Below are 9,734 nucleotides of genomic sequence, written 5' to 3'. Positions count from 1 at the left end.
CCAAATTGCAACAGAACATGCAAAGCCCAGGTTTTCTAAACTTGGTCAAATTTAAGACATGTGGACTTCTAGTCCCCAAACTCCCCAGGCAGCAGACTGTTGGCAAGATTGAGAAATAGTGGTTTAGAGCAGTGGTCTCCAACCTTGGCAACTTTAAGACCTGTGGACTTCAACTCCCAGAGTTCCTCAGCCAGCAAAGCAGCAAACAGGCCACGCCCACCCTAACCCTTTGCAGAGTTAGGGTGGGCGTGGCCTGTGCATGACGCATCCCGTCCGTAGGCCGCCAGTTTGACACTCCTGTTAAATCATTGCTTTCCTCTTCAACATGTGTTACTTCAAACACTAAAATCACCTTCTGTTTACTCTGGGGTGTAAATCCCAAACCTTTATCAGAGTAAATATGATTGCTTTGATTTAAAAAAAAATGCGAATAATTCAGGAGATAATGTGAAAAAAAATTCTGATTTTTTTTTCTGTATGTAGGATATCTTACCATTTCTTACTCCCCGCCCCCCCCAAAAAAATTTAGACAGTCTGTGGAAATTGTCTTTTCTTTAATAATGTTTTTAAAAGATCAAAAGTTGTGAAATGTAATTATTGAGTGCCTGAAATCAGTGTTCGTAAATTTTAAAAAAGTGAAGATGGTATATCTATATATGCGCATATTGTATAGTGGATTTATTTCGTTTATTGGGTCTGATGTTTTCTGGTGATAAAATCACTAAAATGATTTTTTTTCCTGTGGATAGATTTTAATAAAACGGGCAGAGTGCTGTACTCCAGGGGCGTCCAACTTTGACAACTTGAAGACTTGAGGACTTAACCTCCCAGAATTCCCCAGTCAGCAACTTTAAGACCGGTGGACTTCAACTCCCAGAATCTGAAAGTTGAAGTCCACCGGTCTTAAAGTTGCCATGGTTAGACACCCCTAGTTAAAGGGGTGAAGGCATTCAGCTAGGGACTGGAAGAGTCCCACTATCAGTGTTCCAAATATCATCCAGAATTAAATCAGAGTTCAAGGCAGAGCTTTCCTCAAAGTTCCAATTTATTAAGAGAGAGAGAGAGAGAGAAATGTTGGCACATCTGTGGAAACCCGAATCTAAAAGCTTCCGGGGCTTCCCACCTAGTTGAAAGTTCATGATCTTGCCCCCCCACACCCACAAGTCCATCCCATGTTCCAATCTCCCACTGCCATGCTGGCAATTCCACCCATCCTCTTCCAGTCAGGTGCAGAGGTGCAAAGACAAAGGATGACCGTGGCTTTCTAGAAAGAATGTTGTTATGGCTACATAGCATCTAACGCCATACAATTCCCCCTCCCAATTCCGCGCTAATGAAACAGCATAATAAAATAAGAGAGAGTGTGGCAGGCCAAAGATCCTAAAAGGAATATGAACGGAGGCCTGACGCCTGCCTTTGACAGAAGGCCACTGGATAGCTTGGGCCGGTCACTTTCTCTTAACCCTAAGAAGGAGGCAATAGCACAAACCACTTCCAAGCAAACCTCTGGAATTTGTCCAGACAGTTTCCAAAGAATCAGAGACGATTGAATGGAAGGAGAAAAAAACATAAATAACCACATAGCCAGCAACTCAGCTACATGTAACAAGCTGTACTTCCCCGAGTTTGCTTGTCAGGTGAAATTCTTCTCTTTGGTGTGGTTCTATTGCAGCTGCCTTCCTTCGGGATATTATTTTTCAAATTCTTCCCCCCCCCCCCCCCCCCCCCCAGCCTACGAGGCTAATATTTCCTTTGGCGTTCCCGTTCAAGTGACATGCCTGATCCTGCTTGGTTTCCACAGCCAGGGCGAATCAACTGAATGGATCCACCTTCCAGCCAGAGTTATTGACAAGGTCTCCAGATCGGTGTCTCTTAGCTTTAAGCCGTGTGGACTTCAGCTCCCAGATTTCCTTGTGCTGACTTGGGAATTCCAGGAGCTGAAGTGCACACATCTTAAGAGTTGTTGAGGTTGAGAAACACTGATCTCGTACCTCATTATCGAGTGTGCATGTTGTTCTATAAGGAAGCTTTAGCAAAGTACGGTTCCTTGTCATGCACAGCTGAAGCTTTATGGATTGTAACGGAAATTTGGGAGAGCCTTAAGCATACATTTCTCCTTCCAAACCTCTCACTGTATCATTGCAGAGCCCGGTGGTTATTATGTTTACCAATACATTACATTTCTTAAAATATTCCCATTTCACACAAAAAAGAGGGAAAAAAATATTGCATTCTATTGGCACATGTGCTGAAAAATTAAATGGTGAGTGGGTTCCCAATTTGTTTTAAAAGTCGTAAACAATTTGATTTTGGGAGTTCGATTTTTGGAGTTGTTTTATGAATAAACTAATCGCATGGCTTATTTAGGGAATTAAAGCTGAATCAATCGTACTTGTTTTCTGTTTATGGAACCAGAAAGTCATACCCCAAAACTCTTAATTCTAGCAGAATATGATTTATTTGATTGATTTATTTGGCTTGTATGCCGCCCTATTCCCGGAAGACTCAGGACTAATTTGAAATCAGTCAATGTTTATTTTGGAAGAGCTACTAAGCCCTCCTGTGTCTACTTTTCAGGATTCCAGATAGCATCCAAATGTAAATCAGAGTCCAAGGCAACATATTGCTCAAAGTTCCAATTTATTAAGAGAGCCATGCTGGCACATCTGGGAAAATCCGAATCTGAAAGCTTTCATGTTTTCCCCACCTAGTTGAAAGTTCAAGATCTTGCCCCCACACCCAAAAGTCCATCCCATGGTCCAATCTCCCATTGCCATGCTGGCAGTTCCACCCATCCAGTTCCGGTCAGGTGCAGAGACAAAGGATGACCTTGGATTTCTAGAAAGGATTTTTGTTTTGGCTACACAGTAATTAATCCCCCCCCCCATCCCATTTTCCCACAATAGGTGATGCATGGTAGAATAATAGAAAATGTGGCAGGCCAAAGATCCCAAAAAAAAAGATGGTTGCAGGCCTGATACTACTTGATTTCGGTCCGATCTTGGGATGAATCTGGTCACTGGGACTTAAAAACCCTGATTTATGGCTTCATACCTTATATGACTCAAGATGCATTTCTGCAAGTTGTAAGGATTTGATGACAGGCACAAAGTAAAAAAAAATAGGGTACTTCCTCTGCTTGGATTCATAAGCTGTAAAGTTGTAGGAGAGAGCCGCCTTCATCTAATAGTGTTTTCAGACTGTAAAGTTAAAAAAACAACTTGCTTGTAAAGAAGAAATGGTATAGGGCAGTGTTTCTCAACCTTGGCGACTTTAAGTCCTGTGGACTTCAACTCCCAGAATCCTGGGAGTTGAAGTCCACAGGACTTAAAGTCGCCAAGGTTGAGAAACACTGGTATAGGGTATGATAATTAAAATGCTCATTAAATGCTGGGCTGGCTTCTCCATTCTCAGCCATGGAAAATTACTGGGTGGACTAGCTTTTCCTTCTCTTTTTTAAACCCAAGCTACCTGACAGGTTTTTTGTGCAGGGGAGGAAGCCTGGGAGAAGGTAAAGAGTTGAAGGAAAGACAAGTAATTAAATCCAACCACTAAATGAATAAATAAAATAAAAACGAGATCAAATAAGTGAAAGAGAGCGAGAGAGAAACATTATTATACCCCCCACTGCAGAGCAGAGGAATTTGCTCGAGATTTAAAACATCCTCTGGGCCTTCAGGGGGGGATTACACTTGACAGGAAGAAAATCCTCCTTTCTTGTCTCTAAAATAGGAGAGCAATTTGGTCTTGTTTCACTTTAAAAAGCCCACAGCAACTGGTGTCACATTTCGGAAAAGGCTCCGCTAGAGAAAGTCGATTGCTGGATGTCAGTGGAATGAGGCAAGCTTCTGTGCTTTTTGCTCCTTTAGAACTAGACTCCATTGGAAGTGGTTGGTTCACTAACAGGGAGGAACTTCAAACGGTTACTCACGCCCTTGTCACCTCAAGGCTGGATTATTGCAACACCCTCTACATGGGGCCACCCTTGAAAAGCGTTCGGAGACTGCAGCTAGTCCAGAATGCGGCTGCGCGAGCGATATTGGGTGTACCTCGGTACACCCACGTTACACCTGTCCTCCGCGAGCTGCACTGGCTACCAATTGGTCTCTGGACGCAATTCAAGGTGTTGGTTATTACCTTTAAAGCCCTACATGGCTTAGGGCCAGCGTACCTTCGAGACCGCCTACTGCCACATACCTCCCAGCGGCCAGTAAGATCCCATAGATTGGGCCTCCTTCAGATGCCATCAGCCAGACAGTGGCGGCTGGCGGGCCCCCGGAGGAGAGCCTTCTCTGTGGCTGCTCCGACCCTTTGGAATCAGCTACCCCCAGAGATCCGGACCTTACCCACCCTCATGGCCTTCAGGAAAGCTGTAAAAACCTGGCTGTTCCGGCAGGCCTGGGGCTGTTGACCTCACTGTTGAGGTCCAGCCCCGATTAGAATGAATGTATGTGGTGTTGTGATTTTAAACTGTCTTTTTTTTCTCTCCTTTTTGTAAGCCGCCCGGAGTCCTTCGGGATTGGGAGGCATATAAATTTTGATAATAAATAAATAAATAATAACAGAGAAGGCACCTGACCATCCAGTTTTAATTTTTTTTGTAATTTTAATCCATTTTACATTTACAAGTGCTGTTATATGTTGTTCTCTTTTGATGTAAGCCATTCAGAGCAGTGGTGGGATATAACCAGTACGCCCCGGTACGGGCGTACCGGTGCCTGTTTGGGAGCACCAGGTGCCGTTCCGGTACGGTCCTCCGGAGGGCCCGCCCACCCGTCCTCCTTACTGGCATTTGAGCCGATTGGGGCTTCCGCACACACGCATGGAGCGTATGGCACCTGCGCGACGCTCCGTCGAGCAGCTGGAGCATCGCGGAGCATCACTGGCGGTAAGTACGCATGTGCATGCTGCACACATGCATGTGGTGGACGCCCAGCCCCATTGCACCATACTGGTTGCAACGGGATCCGGAACTCACCACTGATTTCAGAGTCACCTGAACCAGAAGATGAGCAGGAAATGAAATAGATGGATGGGTGCAGTGGTGGGTTGCAGGCGGTACGCCTCGGTATGGGCGTACCGGTGCCTGCCGGGAGCACCGGGTACCGTTCAAGTACAATGCTCTAGAGGGCCCACCCGCCCGCCTGCCTTCCTTACCTGTATTTGACCTCTTCAGCGCTTCCATGCACGGAGCATACAATGCCTGCGCGACACTCCACCGAGCAGCTGGAGCGTCGCGGAGGTGTCACAGGAGGTAAGGATGCATGTGCATGCTGTATGCATGCATGTGGTGGACGCCCGGCCCCGTTGCACCATACTGGTTGCAACTGAATCTGGAACCCACCACTGATTCAGAGTCACCTGAACCAGAAGATGGGCAGGAAATGAATTGGATGGGTGGGTGGGTGGATGCATAGGATGGATATAGAGATACACGATAGATACAAAGTCAGATAGATTAGGATAGAAAGATGGCAGACAGACAGACACAGAATGAATGAATAATGAATAAATGAAAATGCAAATCTAGGTAATTTTTCTTTTCAGCCTTGCCACTGATTTTCACATGCAGGTAGTCCTCACCATACAGCCACAATTGGGGGCACAATTTCCTTTGCTAAACAAAGTAGTTGTTAAGAAAGTTGTGCCCGGTTTTATGACCGATTTTTTGACACAATTAAGCAAATAATTAACAGTTTTAAATGAGTCACACGGTCGTTTAGCGAATCCAATTTCCCCAAGCATGGATTTTGCTTGTCGGAACCCAGCTAGGAAGGTCACAAATGTTGATCACACGACTCCACGATGCTGCAATAAATAAATAATGGCATGTATTTATATATAAATAAATAAATACATGCCAGTTGGCAAGCGTCTGTGAATTTTGATATGTGACTGCGATGGTCGTAAGGGTGAGGACCAGTGATAAGTCCCTTTTTTTTCACAGCTATCGTAACTTCGGATGGTTACTAAACAAATGGTTGTAAGTCAAGGATTCCCCGAGCTTTATAACTGAGACCATAATAAGTTTTGCATGGATATTTTTGCGTGACTCCAGCTAATGCGAATATGCATTTTGGAGATCCTGTTTCTTAATTATTCAACCAAAAACTATCCAGAGCTCCTAGAGAACCCATCATTCATTTTTGAGGGGGATGATCCCTCTAAGCTTCTCTGTGCGGTTTAAGAATCAAGAACTAAGTCTGCTGTGGTTTAATTAATCTTTCCTTCACCAATAAAAATCCCGACATTAAAAAAAGAACCAACGCAAGCCATATGTTTGCATTTGAGCTCTTAAATCTTAACTTTAATGGATAAAGTCATGTGGGTTTTATAACTTGTTCCGTCTGTCTCTTTCCATTGAAAATAAATCCATGGTGCAATCCAAGTTACGTCCACAGCATCAAGCTGTGGTTTTGGTTTTTTATCTCCTAACTGGGTGAATAAACCACAGAGTATGCAACTATGAGTTGCATACCCATTATCAATTTTGGATTGTTTAAAACGAGGATAGAGAAACTAGTCAAGTGCTTTGTGAATAATGTATTGTGTGGGTCAGTTACTTACACATAGTAATATTTATCCAATTTCTAATCTCTATCTCTATTATCAAGTCATCGATAAAACAAGTTCCAGGTTAAAAAAATATTCCCTAACTTCTTTATCCTTGATGTCAACTTATCCATATCTGCACAATCTAGTATTTTTTTTTTATTACACTCTCTTCTGTGGATATTTCCTCATTTTTCCAGTGCTATGCAAATACAATTCTTGCTGCTGTCAAGACATTCAATATTAAATATAGATATTCCCTTTATCATACTTTTCTGGTGCTATGCCTAACAAAAATATTTCTGGCTTATAACCTATGTGTAGTATGCATTTTTGTACAAAACTTTTTTTTGCTTTTGCACACGTGACACCACATGTGATAATATGTGCCTGGAGTCTTGATTGCATTTTCAACATTTGGCGGACATGTTAATAATTTTGACGTACTTTAAGGGCCTGGTCATCCATGGAAACGACAATTGAAGAGGCTGAGTACACTTCTTGACTGTCCTGGTTGCACACCGTGTCATTGAACTCATGCTTAGATGACCAATGTCCTTATCTGCGCATTGCTCTCCTTTTAATCTAACCCAGCAAGCCACGACTCTGGAGCCACATGTGGCTCTTTCCTCCCTCTGCTGCGGTTCCCTGTCGCCAGTTGGCACCACAATTTTGAGATGAGCTTCCGGTTTGGGGGTGGGGAAGCAAGGCGTGCCAGGAGGAGACTCTATGGCAAGAGTCTTATCTCCCACAAAGCGGGGAGAGGATGAGATTCAAAAAATGTCTTACCAAGCTGAGCTGAAATGTTAAACATCTGGCCACATGGCGGAGCCTTTGCACAGACCAGATTTTTTTCAGTGGAAAAATCAAAAACGCATTGGTGATGTGTGTGTGTGTGTGTGTGTGTGCGTGTGTGTGTGTGTGTGTTGTCTTTCCCCGATCCTCCCCCCTCCCCAAAAGAAACAGTGAAGGGCTTCCTATTTTTAATATTTTAAAAAACAGCCAATTAAATGCAATTCAGCTGTTTGGGGTTTTTTTTTTGTTAAAAAGGGAGACCTCTAAAGGACTAAAAACTGGACACCCTGCAGGAGGGTTCTTTTTTTAAGTTAAAGTTTATTGTAATATAAAACACAAATGAAAATACAAATTGGAAGGGAAAAGAGAGAAAAGGTTAAAAAAATTAAACCCCCAGCGACTTCCATCTCTTTTTGATACAGTAGTATACAAAATATACTAAAATATACAAAACGAAGTATAGATTTTTCTTGGTTCACACCAGAAATAGGCATCAAAAGTGATTCCTTTAATTGTAGCCTCCCAAGTGAGCAGCTGTAGGGCTTGAACAGACAAATGACTGCGGAACCAACTTTAAGCCCATCTGTGCAAGGAACGGGAGTTTCCTGTTATAGTTTTACTTGCTTCTGCTTCAATTTGTCACTAAATTAGCCTGAAAATTGTTAATTGGCCCACGCTCGCTGGTAAAATGTGTAAAATGTAGGCCTGAACCTAGATTTCCTAAGCATTTGTTGGTGCGAGTATACTAAACATTTAACTTCCTGCTTAATGATTGTTTTGTTGTTAAAATGTGTCTCTCTCCAATTAATTATGGGTGGAGCGACAGTTAAACCCCATCAAATATCTCATTAAATCCAAGGAGTCCTCAACATACAATGTTTAATCACCGTTTTAAGTTTTAAGGGCACTGGGGGAAAAAACTGACTTAGGACCGGTCCTCACACTTATGACCCCTGCTGCATCCCCATGGAAACATGATCAAAATTCAGGTGCTTGGCAACTGGCATGTATTTAGGACAGTTGCAGTGTCCTGGTGTTGTGGCATCTCGGTCGCCGGCTGCTGCAGCAGCCAAATCAGAGGAGGAGGAGGCGTGGGAGTCAGGGAGAGCAGCAAAGTAAGATGAAAGCTCCGAGTGGGAAGAGGGAGTGGAGCTGGCAGAGAGAGGGGAGGGGGGCAGAGCCTGGTCCATCCATCAACCCTCAGATGGAGAGTCAACAGCCCCCAGGTCTGGAGGTGGCTGATGAGGAAGAGGAGGAACACTTGAGTCCAGTGCCTGATGCACAGATGCGCAGAAGGCAGAGGAGAGGAGAGCAGTGGAAATCTATGGGCTGGTCCTTGGGACGGAAGAGCCATCGCTGCTAGCGAAGCCCCATTCTAGCTCTGGGGATAAAAGGCAGGAAGTGAAGATAAATAGATGTGGCAGAGGAGAGGAGAGCAGTGGAAATCTATGGGTCAGTCCTTGGGACGGAAGAGCCACCGCTGCTAACGAAGCCCCATCCTAGCTCTGGGGATAAAAGGCAGGGGGCGGAGATGAATAATAGGCGTGGCAGTCAACTATTCATCTTCTGGGTTTGTCGTGTTTGGGGAAGCTGGGTCAGAACACCTAGGTTCATGTGATCACCATTTGTGACGTTTCCCAGCCAGCTTCCGACAAAGTCAGTGGGGGGAGCTGGATTCACTTAGCGTCCACATGATTCACTTAACAACCATGGCAAAAAAAAGTTTGTAAAACCCACTACGACTCACTTAACTGCCTTGCTTAGTGAGGAAAATTCTGGTCCCAGTTGTCGTCATAAATCAAGGACTACCTGTAAAATTGATTTCATTCCCAGTTTGGGCTGGTTATTTTTTTTCCTCCCCAATTCACAGGCTCCTGGTTGGAGAATATTTTTTTCTGGAATTATCCTGACCAGAATCTCCTGCTTTCACCTTGCATGAAATCATTGGACTTTAAAAGCGAATTTGAAGAGTTGAATAGAATCAGAAACTCTGTGAGATTTAAAACATTAAGATATTTATTCGTTCCAAAGCATTTAAATTCCAAAACAATATCATTTCTTAAACTTTCTCTCTCCCCCATTTCATTTGTGGATTTCTCAAGGCTGTTAGGGAGATTTTCTTTACAGAATTAAACAACATGGAAATGTCTTTCCTTCCTTCCTTCCTTCCTTCCTTCCTTCCTTCCTTCCTTCCTTCCTTCTTTCTTTCTCTTTCTTTTCTTCCTTTCTTCTTCCTTCCTTCCTTTCTTTCCTTCCTTTCTTCTTTCTCTTTCTTTCTTTCCTTCCTTTCTTCTTTTTCTTTCTTTCCTTCCCGCCTTCCTTCCTTCATTTTCTTTCCTTCCTTCCTTCCTTCCTTCCTTCCCTTCTTCCTTCCTTCCTTCCTTCTT

This window comes from Thamnophis elegans, chromosome 13, assembly GCF_009769535.1.
Source record: "Thamnophis elegans isolate rThaEle1 chromosome 13, rThaEle1.pri, whole genome shotgun sequence".
Lineage (NCBI taxonomy): Eukaryota > Metazoa > Chordata > Lepidosauria > Squamata > Colubridae > Thamnophis > Thamnophis elegans.
This window is presented reverse-complemented; position numbering follows the sequence as displayed.